Source organism: Lepisosteus oculatus, chromosome 9, assembly GCF_040954835.1.
Source record: "Lepisosteus oculatus isolate fLepOcu1 chromosome 9, fLepOcu1.hap2, whole genome shotgun sequence".
NCBI lineage: Eukaryota > Metazoa > Chordata > Actinopteri > Semionotiformes > Lepisosteidae > Lepisosteus > Lepisosteus oculatus.
Window position 1 is genome coordinate 24247868 of NC_090704.1, and position 15206 is coordinate 24263073.

General features: G+C 38.5%; 1 pseudogene; it reads left to right on the forward strand.

Annotated features, from left to right (window-relative positions):
• The first annotated feature begins 3600 nt into the window (after positions 1 to 3600).
• Positions 3601 to 15206, forward strand: part of LOC138241282 (deoxyribonuclease-2-alpha-like) — a 129345-nt pseudogene continuing 117739 nt past the window's right edge.

The window sequence follows — 15206 nt, forward strand, 5'->3', positions numbered from 1 at the left end:
TTTCAGATTTGTGCACCTATACAGTAGAAACTGCTGGAGCCATTTGTGAAGCAATGAAAAAAGAGTTAGACCAGGAGGTTTATTGCACAACAGTGGCAAAGAAGGCTTCAGATGAAAGCCTTCTGGCTAGAGAGGTTGTTACTTCAGTTTTGGAGTACCTTGAAGAGCAATATATTTTAGACACCATTATAAGCCCTTCACCATATCCTGAAGACTGGGAGAGATAGCTTTCACTGCATCTGTTCGACCAATAACAGGTGAAGGTTCTTACTGGTCCATTTTGGTGCACATGAGCTGCTCGGTGCTCCGGGTTTCCATATCATTGTCAGCTTGAGGAGCATCTGAAGACTCGATATCTGAATGTTGGAACTTCATAATTTCTCTCCCAAGAGAATTAACTATCTTTTTGGCCAGGTTCTCACTCTTGGCTGCTACTGCTTGCTGTAAGTTGTCTTTGGAACCAGCACTCTGCAGCAGTTCTCTGTAAATACAGCTGGCCACTTGTTTGACAGAAACCAGCTCACATTGGATATTGCTTCCCATTGTTGGATTACATTCTGAGGTATCTGGGGCTGTAAATAGTTTCTTCAGCACATTGTCAATAATGCCCACAGCAAATTCACTAAGCTCCCAACAAGATAAACTTTCCATAATCTGTTCTTGTTTCTCCTCCCCCCTTTGGAGAAATAGGATGAATTCTTAAGAGCAGCTTAGTTAAAATTTGTTTCACAATATCTGAATATGGTAGCTGAGTATAGTGAGTAGACATCGCGAGACAACGGAACGGGAGAGTAGAAGGCGGGAATATATGGTGTAAGGGAGTGATCTGTGTAGTTAATAAAATAGTTAAAATAATATAAGAACGACTCTTTATTAAGATACACAACATTTATTGCGACGAGAGATGAGTGCTTGGCGAACTCAAAGCGAGCAGAACACTGCAGATTTTAGTTCTCGTGCTGGTTGAAACGAACTTTTGAATTTTCGGACTGTTCGTTAAGCTTGCGCCATGGAAGATACGGCCGCCGCGCCGAGAAGTTTTGCTTATGCCCAGCTTTCTCCACCGCTTCCACTGAACCTCGGAGCTCCGGATTTGTATACGGAATACAAGACATGGATGAAGTCGTACAGATGTTTTGAAATAGCCAGTGGATCTACAGAAGCTCCGGATGCCTGAGACGGGCTGCATTACTGCACTGCATCGGGGCGCCCCTGCAGCGGATTTTCGCCAACCTCGCTGGAGAAAAAGGTTCATATGAACAGACTAGCTGCCTTAGACGCTTACTTTACACCGCGGAGAAATGTGGTTTTGGAAGGGCATAAATGTAGGAATTCGTCTCAGGACGAATCTGTTGATGCTTTTGTGAATTCACTAAGAGAACTGGCTAAATCGTGTGACTTGGGAGTATTGGAAGCTGACATGTTAAGAGATCAACTTGTGGGAAAATGTGCACATAAGAGACTGCGTGATAAATTGTTGTAGGAGGGCTGACTTTAGAAAGAGCTCTTACAGTCGCTTACAATTCATGAAGCTGCTCAAGCAGAATCAAGAAATGCTTTCTGACCACAGTGACAAAGCCAGAGAGAGTCATGTTTACTTCACAAGAAACAGTGAACGGGGCGCTCGTTCAAACTTTACAAACAAAAGCCGAGCAGCCGGACGCAGTCAAGCTAGAGATATAGAAGAACAGGGGACGGCTGACATATAATCATATAATCTCCAGGCTTCTCTCGGGTCCCAGAAGCTAACAAGGTGTCACACCAACAGCTGATGAGCAGGGCTTATCCATAGTGTCTTCTGGCTGGAAACTGTTTTCAAAACCACTTGGGAGTGTTGGAGAAAAGCCTTTTGGAGACTTTGTCATAGAAGACTGTCGTTTTTTTACTTCTGACTGTTCGACCAATAACAGGTGAAGGTTCTAACTGGTCCATGTTGGTGCACATGAGCTGCTCAGTGCTCCGGGTTTCCATATCAATGGCAGCTTGAGGAGTACTGGACTCAGGGCTGGAACAGTTTAGCTGGATGTTCTTTAGCAGATTATCTGTGACTCCATGTACTATTTCAGAAGAAACAAGAGAAACTTCAGAAGACAGAGCACTGGGTGTTGCCTCTTTGCTGTGCTCACTAGTTATTTTAATATCACCCATCACCTCATCAATGATCTCACTTGCTTCTCTGCTAATACTGGTCTCTGGTGAAAGGGATGAACATCGGGAAGCTGAATGTGTCAGCTTGGAAATGTTGGTCACCATAGAACTGATTATGGTTTTGACCACTGTCTCATTTCTGGTGGCTACAACTTTCTGTAGAACCTGTTGGGATCCAGTTTGACACAGCAATTCATTGTGAACAGAGCTGGCAACCTGCTGAATCTTGTGTGGTTCATGAAACACATCATTATCCTGTTTCACAACTGTTATCTCCTGGTTTTCGGACAAGTCCTGCAACACACTGTCAAAGAGGTCCACAGCTATCTGACTCAACAAAGACACTCCTCCTCTTTTATCAAAGTCGGGTATATCTGCAGTAGCAGGGTTTGGTTTTGCATAAGGGGCTATGCTAATTGGAGGAATTTGAGAGAGTTTTTGGGTTGTATTACAAATACTTCGTACAAGATATTGAGATTTGTTGTTTTGTTGAGATTTAACTCCACAAGTCTGAGTTCTTGTGTCCGTCCTATCTGAGCCCGAAAGTATTACAATATGTATCTTTATAGCAGGTGGTGTACAGCTTTTTAGTATAGATTACACTTTTCTAAAAAGTATTTAAAAAATAAATGCGATTACAATCTAATCTTTCCACGTTTGATCCCAAGAAAAATAAATCTAAATGGGGAGAAAGCTATGCTGAAAGTTTATTAAGATACTTAGTTGACAAAGATATCAATTTATGTTGCATTTGTCTGATTGTGAATAAAAAAAACACATATATTTAAACCCGCGTTTGCGATTTAAATCAAATCGCGATTTAAATCAATATAAATGTTTATATTGTAACGCATAGGTGACTATTCATTGTTATTAAAATTACTTAAATTCGATCAGAGTGGGAGTCAGGAACCTAACCCACAGCGCCACCGGCAAGGTCATATGCAGAGTGCTGAAAAAGCACTACAGAAACATTATCAACAGACAATGTACAGCGTGTACTATTCTTGTGTTGCGGTACATGAATATAATGATATCGTTATTAATTTCTTTAGATACGCAATTCCATATTATATTCCCTTTTAATCAAATTCTAAAAGTATGCTTGTTGACTCCGGTATCACGTTAGTTAAAGACTTCGAAGCTTAAAATGTTTAGGGAGAAATAAAATACTGGTGTGTATTTTTTAGTACCGAGACCAGCCATATACTGTATGTTTATGTTCCAAAATTAATATCATTTATGGCCTTCACACATGTTACAGTATGCTTCTATTCTTTTTATGCTCAGCTACTAAGATTTCCCTTCAGTGGTAAAATTCCATATAAATATTCAATACTTAAACGGGCACAGTAAAGACATTTAAATCTTTCTACGACCGATCAACGCACCACGAGTGCCCGTCGGTCAACCAATCACGCACCGCGGTATTTTGCATCATCTCGCGTCACGATGCGTGATGACGTAGCCAATTACCCCCGGTACGTGCCTGTGCCGCGCACTTTGAATGGCTGCATCTGTAAATCCAGGGTACAGTGTCTATGATTTTTTTTTGTCATAAAGAAATTACTATTGGATTTAAAAGTTTTTTTTCCTTTCAATAGTTCGTTTTGAAACGATTCACCAGAATGTATTCTTGAGGAGAGTAATGTTTGTGAGATGCTTGCCTTGCCTCGCTTCTTTTAGTCAACTGTTGACTTTTTTTCAACTGCTGCAGTTCAGTTCTACAGAGCTCTGCTGGTTTAAAATGCAGAAAATGAGCTCTAATCGCATAAGATTATTCCAGTTGTGCCACAATGATCATGTCAAACATGGACGACCCCTAAAAACAAGAGCTATTTTTGCTTTGTAGGCCACTACATCACCTAGAAATGATCAAGGCTGCTTGACCCTTCTTCTCTTGCCACAGGTTCTGTTCATGTCCCAGAAGCACCAGTGCACCCACAGACTGGCAACAGACACTAGTATTGTTTAAGTGCCCTTTTTATTTTCTAGTGATCTCAACAGTTAACACTGTCCAACACCCAGGACACATTGTACAGTGTCACAGTTCTAGAGCAGTATACAGGATGTGATACTCTTTTATGTGTTTTTGGAATCATACAGGTTTATTCTGTATAAGCTGCCAGACCACGATGAAGGAAGAGGTCTGCGATACCTCTACATGGATGACCATACCAATGGCTGGGTATATGGGAAGAAATTGGTGAATGACTCCAAGAGTGCAGTGGGGCAGACTTTGCAGCCTTTTTTGTCCTACATTCATTAAAAGGTAAGAAACCTTTATTTATTATTTGTGTCATCTCCCAGAAAGTGAGGTCAGGATATACATTGTCTTTTCGATTTGTTTATTTTCACAGGTTTCTCTTATAATTCAAAAGCCTTTTGTGCAATACAAATACAAACTTTGTTTTGGGATTTTTTATATTCCTTCCTAAAAGACTGTGGACATTGGGTATCTTCTATACAACGATCAACCTCCAAAGTCATTTAAACCTTTAAATCCTTCATCTTTTGGACACAGCAAAGGTAAGTAACATTTTATAATGTACAAGACAGAAGGTCACAGAAAATGGGGGGGGGGGGGAACATCATAGACAACACAACAAACAGAATTGTATCTGAAAAGGAACAAGTAATAGGTTTATTCCATGCTGAAAAAAAGAAGAAAGAGAACGCAACGTTTCGGCCGTGGAGCCTTCTTCAGGTGTGACACGGATGCTAAAACGGGCACAGTAAAGACATTTACTGTAAATCTTTCTACGACCGACCAACGGACCACGAGTGCCCCTTTCGGTCAACCATTCAAGTACCGATGATGTTTTTTTGCGTCATCGATGCGCAACGCCGTAGCCAATTACCTCCGGTACGTGTCTGTGCCGCGCACTTTGAATGGCTGCATCTGTATGGCTACTGAATATATGGCTTTATTCACTCATTCTCTCATTCATAGTCATGGCCTACACTATCTTGGTCTACATACATCAAAAACTTTTTAAAGATACAACAGATAGAAAATCAAGGTACTGTATATTTATATACAGTCACTACATTTTTTAACTTGTACTTCATAGCAACTAAAATGTTTATAGACTATTAAATGATTTGATTTGATTTCCTTCATAACTTGATTTTCACTGTCTTCAGGCTTCGTTGATAAATCACACGCAGCAGACAAAACATCCATGACAGACTTTACAAGCAAGCTGGAAAGCTGATTAATTGCATCATGGTACATCTGTGAACTGGGCACTGATGGTTCAGTACTTTTCTGTGGTCTGTGATCCTTGGCAGTCAGAGACATTTTCTCTGAAATCTTTTGGGAGACTTCAATTCCGTATTTGTATCACAGTCTTGAAAAAGTGAAACATCCTTCTCATTTGTGTCAAACATTGGAGAATCGGGAAAACTGAGGCACTGCTTCAACAGCCTTTTCACTGATTTCTCAGTAAATGAATACAACAACTGCATAGAAAGCTCCGGGGACTTTGGATGGGATAAATCCTGAACTACTAGGGGGCTCTTTAAAATTGGATCTGAATTAGATTTGTGAGCTGTGCCCAATTGTACTGTAATTCCTGATTTCAAAATTAAATGGAAAACATTTTTGACAAGTTCTTCTGAAAATACACGCAGAGATCCACTCGAGACAAGTTGTTCCACTTTCCTTTCAATAGGACTCATTGTAGAACTTTCTGTGGAGGTCATGACTTGGTCCTTAGGCTCTTCTGAAACCCTTGTCTGCAGTGGGGAGAGATTATGCTTTGCTGTGGCTCCTTGTACTTGAGATGCACAGGGCGCCTCTTCAGCTGAAAGCTTTTCAATGTTCAAATTAACATTATTGGAATGGGTTTGAAATGCTATATTCTCATTGACGAGACCAGCAGCACACCAAACATGGGACCGGGGAACTTAATTGCTTTTACATGTCAATTGATTTTCTTGTTCTGCTGTAGTGTAGGTTGATCCTGAAGCTTTGATGAAGCATCAGTCAGGACTCTATAGGGAGCGTCCCGACTCATGACTTCTGTGTCATCTGTATAAGAATCAATCAACATCCCAGGCACATTTGAACAGAATATTCTTTACGGTTACTTTTAGTGTACTCTTTATGGACAGTGTCTTCTCCACTAGACATCCTGTCTTTCCCATATTGTTCACCAGAGAGGTGCATTGTTTCATAATCTGGCGAGTTTGTTACTGACATGCTTTTCTTAGTCAAGTGTGGTTCACTAAAGCTCAGGTGTGAAACCTGGACTGAAGGAGGAAACATCTCAAGTGAATCTGCTGATCTCTGCTCTTTAGCAGATAAAACTTTCCTTGCTTTGAACAAAGACAGGCTCTTCTGATTCCAAAAGTGTTTCAGTTTGTTCTTCACAGTTTTGAAGAGTTCCTCAGTCATTGTCCTAAGGTGCTCAGCTGTTCTAGTAACAGTTTTAATTTCTGATGTTCCTGGTAACAGGGCTGTATCACAACTTTCTCATTTAACTTTGTAGTCTGTTGAGAAAGAAATCTTCAAAATGCATGTAGCGTAATGTAGTCTTTCTTAAACATCAACAACAATATCTGAAGCCAGTTCAGTGGTTTGCACATGAGAAGAAGAGTCTGAGGACATTGCTTCTTGATCATGTTTTGTTGCATCCGGTGTTTTACATACATCATCAGCTGTACTGTTTGGTTGCTCTGGGAGATGGGCAAGTCCAGAAGATATAAATTTTGCAGCTGCTTTTTCAATCATTTCACTTATTATCCTTGTTGCTGTACTATGGAATACAGAGCTGGAGGTCCTCAGCATCTTCTCTGACCCTTCACTTTCTGCATCTGATATGATGCTCTGTCCAGAAGAGGAAACACTTAAATTGTCCTCAACCAAGTTCATGTCCATTTTCCCAATTTGCTGTTTTGAAGAAATGTTTTCAGATAACACCACCTTTGGAGGATATCTACAAATCTCCATTGTAATTTGATTAGGGACTTGTCCTGTTGCCTTATCAATATCAGATAATATGATTTCTTCAACAGGAGATATCTGGGATTTTGATTGATCTGGAATATTCTCCTCTCTTATAAATGTAGAAGCATCTCTCTCCCAGTCTTTAGGATATGGTGAAGGGCTTTTAATGGTGTCTAAAATATATTGCTCTTCAAGGTACTCCAAAACTGAAGTAACAACCTCTCTAGCCAGAAGGCTTTCATCTGAAGCCTTCTTTGCCACTGTTGTGCAATAAATCTCCTGGTCTAACTCTTTTTTCATTGCTTCACAAATGGCTCCAGCAGTTTCTACTGTATAGGTGCACAAATCTGAAATATCTGACACAGAATCAGAAAACACTGAATTTGTTGGTGAAGAGCAGACACTTGAGCTCTTTGCATTGCTTTGAGCAGGAGAACTGGAACTAGATACATCTTCTTCAGTCTGGGTGAGTAAAGATTTGAGCTTTCCAAATATAGTCCTTCCAATGCCTTTTGCAACTGAACTAAAGTCAAAAGTATGATCAATGGATCCTGTTTCTTTGCTGCCTCTAGAGGTTTGGGGAGCAGCAGCAACATTTTTTTTTATTATTTTATTTTTAGAGAACAAAACCAAACCATTTTATATATGAACATCCATTATTCAGCCTTACATTGCAGGCACAAATTCCTGTTTGTTCCCCTAATTTTTACAGTTACATAACTTTTTAACAAAACTATATACATTCAAAAGAAGGAAGATGTATACATTTATGAATATGAAAAGGAAGTAGACTATATAAATGTATCTTATTACATTTCAGTTATTCTGTATCTCAACAAAATCTGACCTTAAAGGTTTAATGTGCTGAACCCATCTAAACCAATATTTGACCATTTTTTTCATTTGTAATTTTAGAGAAAATGTTATTTTTTCCATTAGATATATTTCTTTTATTAATTCAATCCAATCATTCATTGTTGGTAGATCTGTGAGAAGCCACTTTCTTGTTATAGCTTTCTTCCCTGCTGATATAAGGACTCCAAACAAATATTCATCTGTTCCCCTCCAATCAAAATCCAGTTTACCAAAATATAAAGCCTCAAATGTAAAGGGTACATTCCTTTCAAATATAGTTTCCACTATATTATATTACAGGGCCTCATGTAATTCATTCCAGAAAAGCCTTATTTTAGGGCAGTTCCAGAATATATGCCAATGATTACCTTGGTTTCCGCACTGTCTCCAACACTTAAGTTTTCCTCAGTATGGTGCGCCTTCTGACCCGGAGTAATGAAAAATCGAACAATGTTTTCCCAGCAAAACTCTCTCCATAAATGCGAGTTAGTACATCTCCATTGAAATTCACAAATTTTAAGCCACTCTTCATTCGAAATTCTAACTTCACTTTCTTTCACCCATTTATCTTTTATATTCTCTGTAGATATGATTTCTTTTATATAATCCAGATTTAATACCTTTGCCTAATTCTGATTTGTAGGCTTCTATAACTATTTTCACTACTCCATCATTAACAATATCTAAATCTCCCCTTATAATCTCCTTATTAAAATAATGGCTACAAACTGAAAACTTTGTAGCTGATTCTTATCCATTATATTACAAAATGCAGTTATTCCTTTTGTAATCCAAAATTTAAATCTATTATCCAATTTATTTGGTTTAAACTCTGTATCAGAGGCGCACCATCTGAGTATCTTTATTGCCTCACCTAAATTATACTCTTTTGTGATCATATTCCATGTCCTTAATTGAAACTTTATCCATGGATTGAATATTTTTTCAGTAATTTTGTCTAAATTTCTATTACCTAATAGTGTCTGAATTGGGGGGCTATTTACAAGGGACAATTCAATATCTTTCCATCTGTCTTGATATTCTGGATTACAGGAATTAATGAGAGGTTTAACCTGAGATGCATAATAATAATCTTTTAAATTTGGTAAAGCCATACCCCCTTTATCTTTTGAAAGTTGCAATGTTTTGAAACTAATTCTAGATTTTCTCCCCTCCCAAATAAACCTAGAAATCATCTTATCCCATTCCGAAAATTGTTTTGTAGAGAGTTTTACAGGGAGAGCTTGAAATAGAAAGAGTAACCGAGGCAGCAGATTCATTTTTACAGATTCAATTATAATACCGAAATATCTTTTGGTAAATAGACTCCTAAATATCTCATTGAACTTTGGGTCCCACTTAAGGTGGTATTTGCCTTTTAAAAAATCAGGAGGGTTGTAATTAAAAGTTAGAATTTGTGTTTTTTGAACATTTAACTTATAGCCTGCCAGCAAGCCAAAGCTATCTAAGAGTTTCATTACTTCTAGAAATGAACTAGTGGGATCTTCCAGATATAATAAAACGTCATCTGCCTACGGTGCTATCTTTTGCTCATTACCTTGTATAGAAATACCTTTTATTTTGTTATTTTGTCGTATCCACTGGGCTTGTGGCTCTATATATAGAGCAAAAAGGAATGGAGATAAAGGGCAGCCTTGTCTAGTCCCTCTTTCTAAAGTTATTCTATCGGATAAATAACCATTTATTTTAATTTGTGCTGTTGGCTATCATATAAAGTTTGAATACCTTTAATAATATTTTCACAAAACCCAAACCTACCTAAAACCCTATAAAGGTATTTCCAACTAACAGAGTCAAAAGCTTTCTCAGCATCTAGGCTCATCAAAGAAGCTTCTAAATTATGTTGCTGAATATGGTTCATGATATGCAATGTGCGTCGAATGTTATCATGGGTTTGTCTATTTTGAATATACCCTGTTTGATCATAGTATATCAAATGAGGGAGAATCTTTTCAATTCTTTTAGCCAGTATTGCTGTATAAATTTTATAATCCACATTAAGGACTGAGATTGGTCTGAACGATCCACAATCCAATCTATCTTTCCCCTCCTTAGGGATAACTGAGATGATAGCCTCTCTCCATGATGGGGGCATTTTCCCATCAATTAATACCGAATTACAAGCAGAAAGAAGATTTGATATCAATTCAGCTCGGAAGGTTTTATACCATTCTGAATTAAAACCATGAGTTCCAGGTGATTTATTAGCTCTGAGGCTCGTAATCACTGAATTCAGTTCTTCTCGTGTTATAGTCGTTTTTAATATATTATTTGGATCTTCCGTAAGAGTTGGTAAACTGAGAGATTCCAGAAAAGTATCCATCTTTTCTTCACTTTCTGAATGGGGTTGTGTATATAATTATCTGTAAAAATGTGTTAAAGTGTTTTGAATTTCTTCCCATTTATATAATACACCATTACAGTTCTGGTCCCTTATTTTATATATTGTATTATCGGTCTGTTGTTTTTTTAATTTTTTTTCCAACAGCTTTAGGGATTTTGACCCTGATTCATAACATTTTTGTCTAGTAAATATATATTTTTTTCAATTTCCTGTGTATGTAAGACATCTATTTTGTTTCTAAGCTTCTTTATTTCTTTCATGATTTGTGAATCCTGTTTTTCTTGATGTTTTTTCTCCAACTCTTTTAACTTTATAGTCAGATGATATAATTGTAGTTGCTTTACCTTCTTCTTATGACTGCTCAGAGCAATAATTTTCCCCCTTATAACTGCCTTTAATGTATCCCATATCATCTCTGGTCTCACTTCCCCATTATCATTCTCCTCCAAAAATCGTTTTATTTCTTGTTTTATCTGTTCTTTACATTGTGGATTGTTCAACAGACTTGAGTTCATCCTCCATGTTGTATTTTCCCGATTATTACTTAATCGTATGGACAATGACATAGGAGCATGGTCTGAAAAATTACTTCTACCAATATCACAATCTTGGATCCTATGTCTATCTCTCTTGTGTATAAAAAAATAATCAATCCTTGAATATTCCAAATGAGGGAAGGAATAGTGAGTGTAATCCCACCCACTTGGATAGAAATCTCTCCAAAGATGTATTATTCCCATTTCCCCCATCAGTACATTAATCTTTTTATACAGTGACTAATCTCTCTGAGAAGATATATTTGTAGAATCAAGCCTGGGGTTAAGACGCACATCCCAATCACCCCCACAAATCAGTATTCCTTGTGCATTAACCATCAAATCGACCATTTTTTAATAAAAATTAAAATCACTACCAGGTGGAGCATATACATTAAGTAATGTTAGTAATTCCCCTTCAATTTTTCCCAATACTAATACATATCTCCCCTCCTTATCTTTAACGTCTGTAAGCAACTCAAATTGAACCTTTTGAGATATCAGTATAGCCACTCCTCTCCTATGGCCAGATTTATATGAGGAGAAATAGATTTTTGAGAAACCCATTCTCCTTAATTTCTCATGTTCCAATACACTCAAATGTGTTTCTTGTAAAAAAGCAATATGAGCCCCTTCTTTCTTCATTTTAGACAAAATTTTACTCCTCTTAAGAGGGTTAAGTACTCCATTAACATTAAATGTAACTATTATAAGGTCTTGCTTGGACATATTTTATGTAAATGGTAAAACTTTCGAAATCTCTCCCATACAACATATGTTTCATATTGTTAAACATCCTCTTCCTATCATTTTTTTCTAATAATGCACCACAATCAAAAAACACAATAAACAAAGACATTAACCAAACAATCTTAAACAAAACTGTATCCATCTCCGTCTCTTTCACAGTACTTTCTTCCAACTGTGCGGTTCTTTTCAAACGAATCCTATGTGACTTCTCTCCTTTTTTTTCTTAAACAAAAAAAAAAGGGGGAAGTCGATTAGGGAAATCCTCCTTCTCCTCGGTGGCAAATCCGAACTTATATTATAAAGAGAAAAAAAAAGGTGTGTAATCAGAAAAATAAAAAGTCACTCTGGTCGTAATCACCAAGTATCTGTCCCGACATGTACAAATTCTCTTAAAACATCGCAGGAAACTTATTTAAAAAATAAAAACCATTAACTATTCAATCACGACCAACTCACTGTATCAAATTTCATCAATCTTGCGAGGGGGGTCTTCTCCTGAAATTCTGTAATTTCTCCTGATATTGCTATTTTGAGGATTGGTCTTTCCCAGGACGAATCCGTCTTCCAGCCTTCTGCCAAGTAAACAGTCGCTTGATGCTGCTGAATGGTATAGGCAGGTGCCGTCTTCGTAAAACACCCTCAACCTCGCTGGAAATGGAGTCTGAAATTTTATTTTCGGCGATTTCAGCTCCTTTTTTACTTCAGAATATTCCATACGTTTTTTTAGTACTGTTGGGGGGTAATCATTATTACCATAAAAGCGTTTGTTATTGTGGAATAGTTCTTTCTTTTGCCAAGCTTTACGCAACACTTCCTCTTTTATCTTGTAGCTTAAAAACGTGGCGACAATGGAGCGCGGTTTGGCGTCAGGGCCTTTAGGTCTCGGCGCTAACGCTCTATGCGGCCTTTCAATTCCCAGTTCCACGTCCTTCGGTAAATCAAGTTCCCCCCTTAGCAGATTTTCAAGGAAGGTGACCATGCAGCGACCCTCCGATTCTTCGGGGATTCCGTAAATCCGAATGTTTTCTCTGCGCGATCTTCCTTGCTGGTCTGTTAATTTAGTTTCTAAAGTAATTTGTCGTTGCAAGAGTTTCTTTATCGCAGTTTCTGTTGTTAAGACCCTTGTTTCCACTTCTTCGATCCGTCCCTCTGCTTTATCCAGTCTCTTATTAACCTTGCTCAGCTCCTGTTTAATATCCATAAGCTGCTCTTTATTATCCCATCTGAAGTCTCTAAGTTCGTATAATATTTTCTGAAGACTGGCGTCTGCGCCATCTTGTTCAGAGTCCGTTGAGCTACTTCGATTATGGTCCGAAATTGCAATTTCGACATTTTCCACGGTCGTTAGTTTTCTCCTGCTTCTCCTGACAGCCCCTTCAGCCATAGTTATTATTTTTTCAAACGTAACGTAGAAAAAAAAAAACACTTTTTCAGGGCTTTTTTACAATGTTGCCGGGCGATCCGTATTTATGCTGCCTTTCCCGTCCGCATTCTAACCGGAAGTCAGCAGCAACATTTTTATTGGATTCTTGCAGATATTTATTTGTTTCAATACAATTCAGTGCAAACAAAACATTTTCAAAAACAGAATTTACAATGTCCTTGGCAATAACAGTGACCCTATTGTTGGGAATCTGAGATTTTGGACTTCTTTTTTCCAAAATGGAGATTTCTGCAGCTTCTGGGAGCAATAATGACTCTTTTGAGTTACTCTCATGTAAATTGTTACCCACAGGGGTGAAATCCCACTTTGTTTTTTCAATGATCTGAGATACTATCTGCTCAGCAATTTCAATGATTTTGGCTTTAGAGATCCCAAAAGCAATATCACTGTTTGCTCTTTCCATTCCCACACTTGATTCCGAGGAGTGAGACTTTAATTTGAAAGATGGGGGGCTACTGCCATTTGTTCTTTTCTTAGTCACTTTTGCCTCATCTCTCTCATTCTGCAGGGCATCAGGACTCTGAAGAAGGTAGTTCTCCTCCACAGATAAGCTGGAGGAGGGTGAAATCGTTTCTAAATTTTTCAGAATTGCTGACACAAAGTCACTCATTGACTGGTTATCCCCTGAAGGTGTTTCCTTCATGTCACTCATCTTATTTTCAATTTGCAGATTTCACTCTTGACTTCTTGTAAGACAGTACTGATTATTTCTGTTGCCGTGACAGCTAACTCCGCCTCATCATATTGTTCTGAGTGGAGTCTCTGGGATTGTCCTATTACATGTAGGCCACCACCATGGCCACCCAGGAGTCTACAGGTTGACCCTGACTCAACAGCGCTTGTGAAAAAAGGCTGGAGTCTTCCAGAGACAACTTGTATAATCTCACTGGCAACCTCTGAGGCTACAAAGTCTGTCTGTGCTTCTAGAATAACACGCACAGTCTTTGGGGTGGGAATTCTTTGCTTATTTGCTGACAAAGCAGAGTTGACACGTTCAAGAACACCATCCACAAGTTCAGTGGCAAGGTTATTCGATCTGCAGCGGTAATCAAGACACCTAACGCAGAACACTGGGGTTCCATCAGCTGAGCAGGAAGCTGTGCTTCAATGAGGGCTCTGCTAAAGACATCTTGTACTATACGTTCTGCTTTTGTAATTATACTTGACTTAGCGATTCCAAAAAGGTCCTTCAAAGGTTCTGAGAGGGGCTTTCCAGCATCTTCTCCTCCATCAGCAACCACAATCTCCTTCGAGGGTGTTCTGGATTTTAATCTGCAGGGTGTATTTTTCCCTGTTTCTTCTCCTGAACTACCCGAGGATGAGAGGGGTGAAGGGAAAGGAGTGGAGATCCAGCATCTCGTTGACTTGAAGCTACTGCTCCTACTCTGGGACTGCCATGTGGACCCTGACTCAGTACCAAGCAGAGAATGAGAACTCAGGGTGGCCTGTAGTGTCTCCTCACTACTGCTGAAGTAAACCGGGGACTCAAAGGAGCAGTGAGACACGCTCCTGCTTCTGTCTTCATTGTAAAGGGAGATGGCTGGAAGCAGCACTCTGATGATAGACGCTGCCACCCACACCACTATATTCTCCGCTGTGTCATTAAGCTCTTCCATTGTTATCTGTTTTAAAGCAATAGTACAAAAGTAACCACAGAGCACTAAAATAGTTCAATATACAGTACACCTATCAATATAAGACCTACTTTTACTTACTTGTCAGGGTTCATTGTTTCCCATGTTAACATTTAGAAATTTGCAACCAAATTTTGAATGCCAGCACAGACGCAACTAATACAAATATACTGTTGTCCATACAGTATAGTAAAAATCTCTTATGGATATACTGTTGTTATGTATAGAAAAATATATACAGTACAGTATTTCTAATATATAAATGAAGCAAGAACAACAGAATACCAGTCTAACCAAAGAAATAGAATGGTCAGTATTGCATATTTTGCAAATGGATCCCTTAATTTATAAATAATTAAATGTGCAGACCCCTGTTTCATTCCAGAGGAGGCAGTGTCAAAGGGTTCTTTTGGCATCGAGTCTATGGTAGAAAGTGAAGTCACCCCCTTGGAACCTGGACAGCTTAATATTCTCTGGCAAAGAGGCACAGACCTTTGGCATAGTGGAATATCTCTGCTCT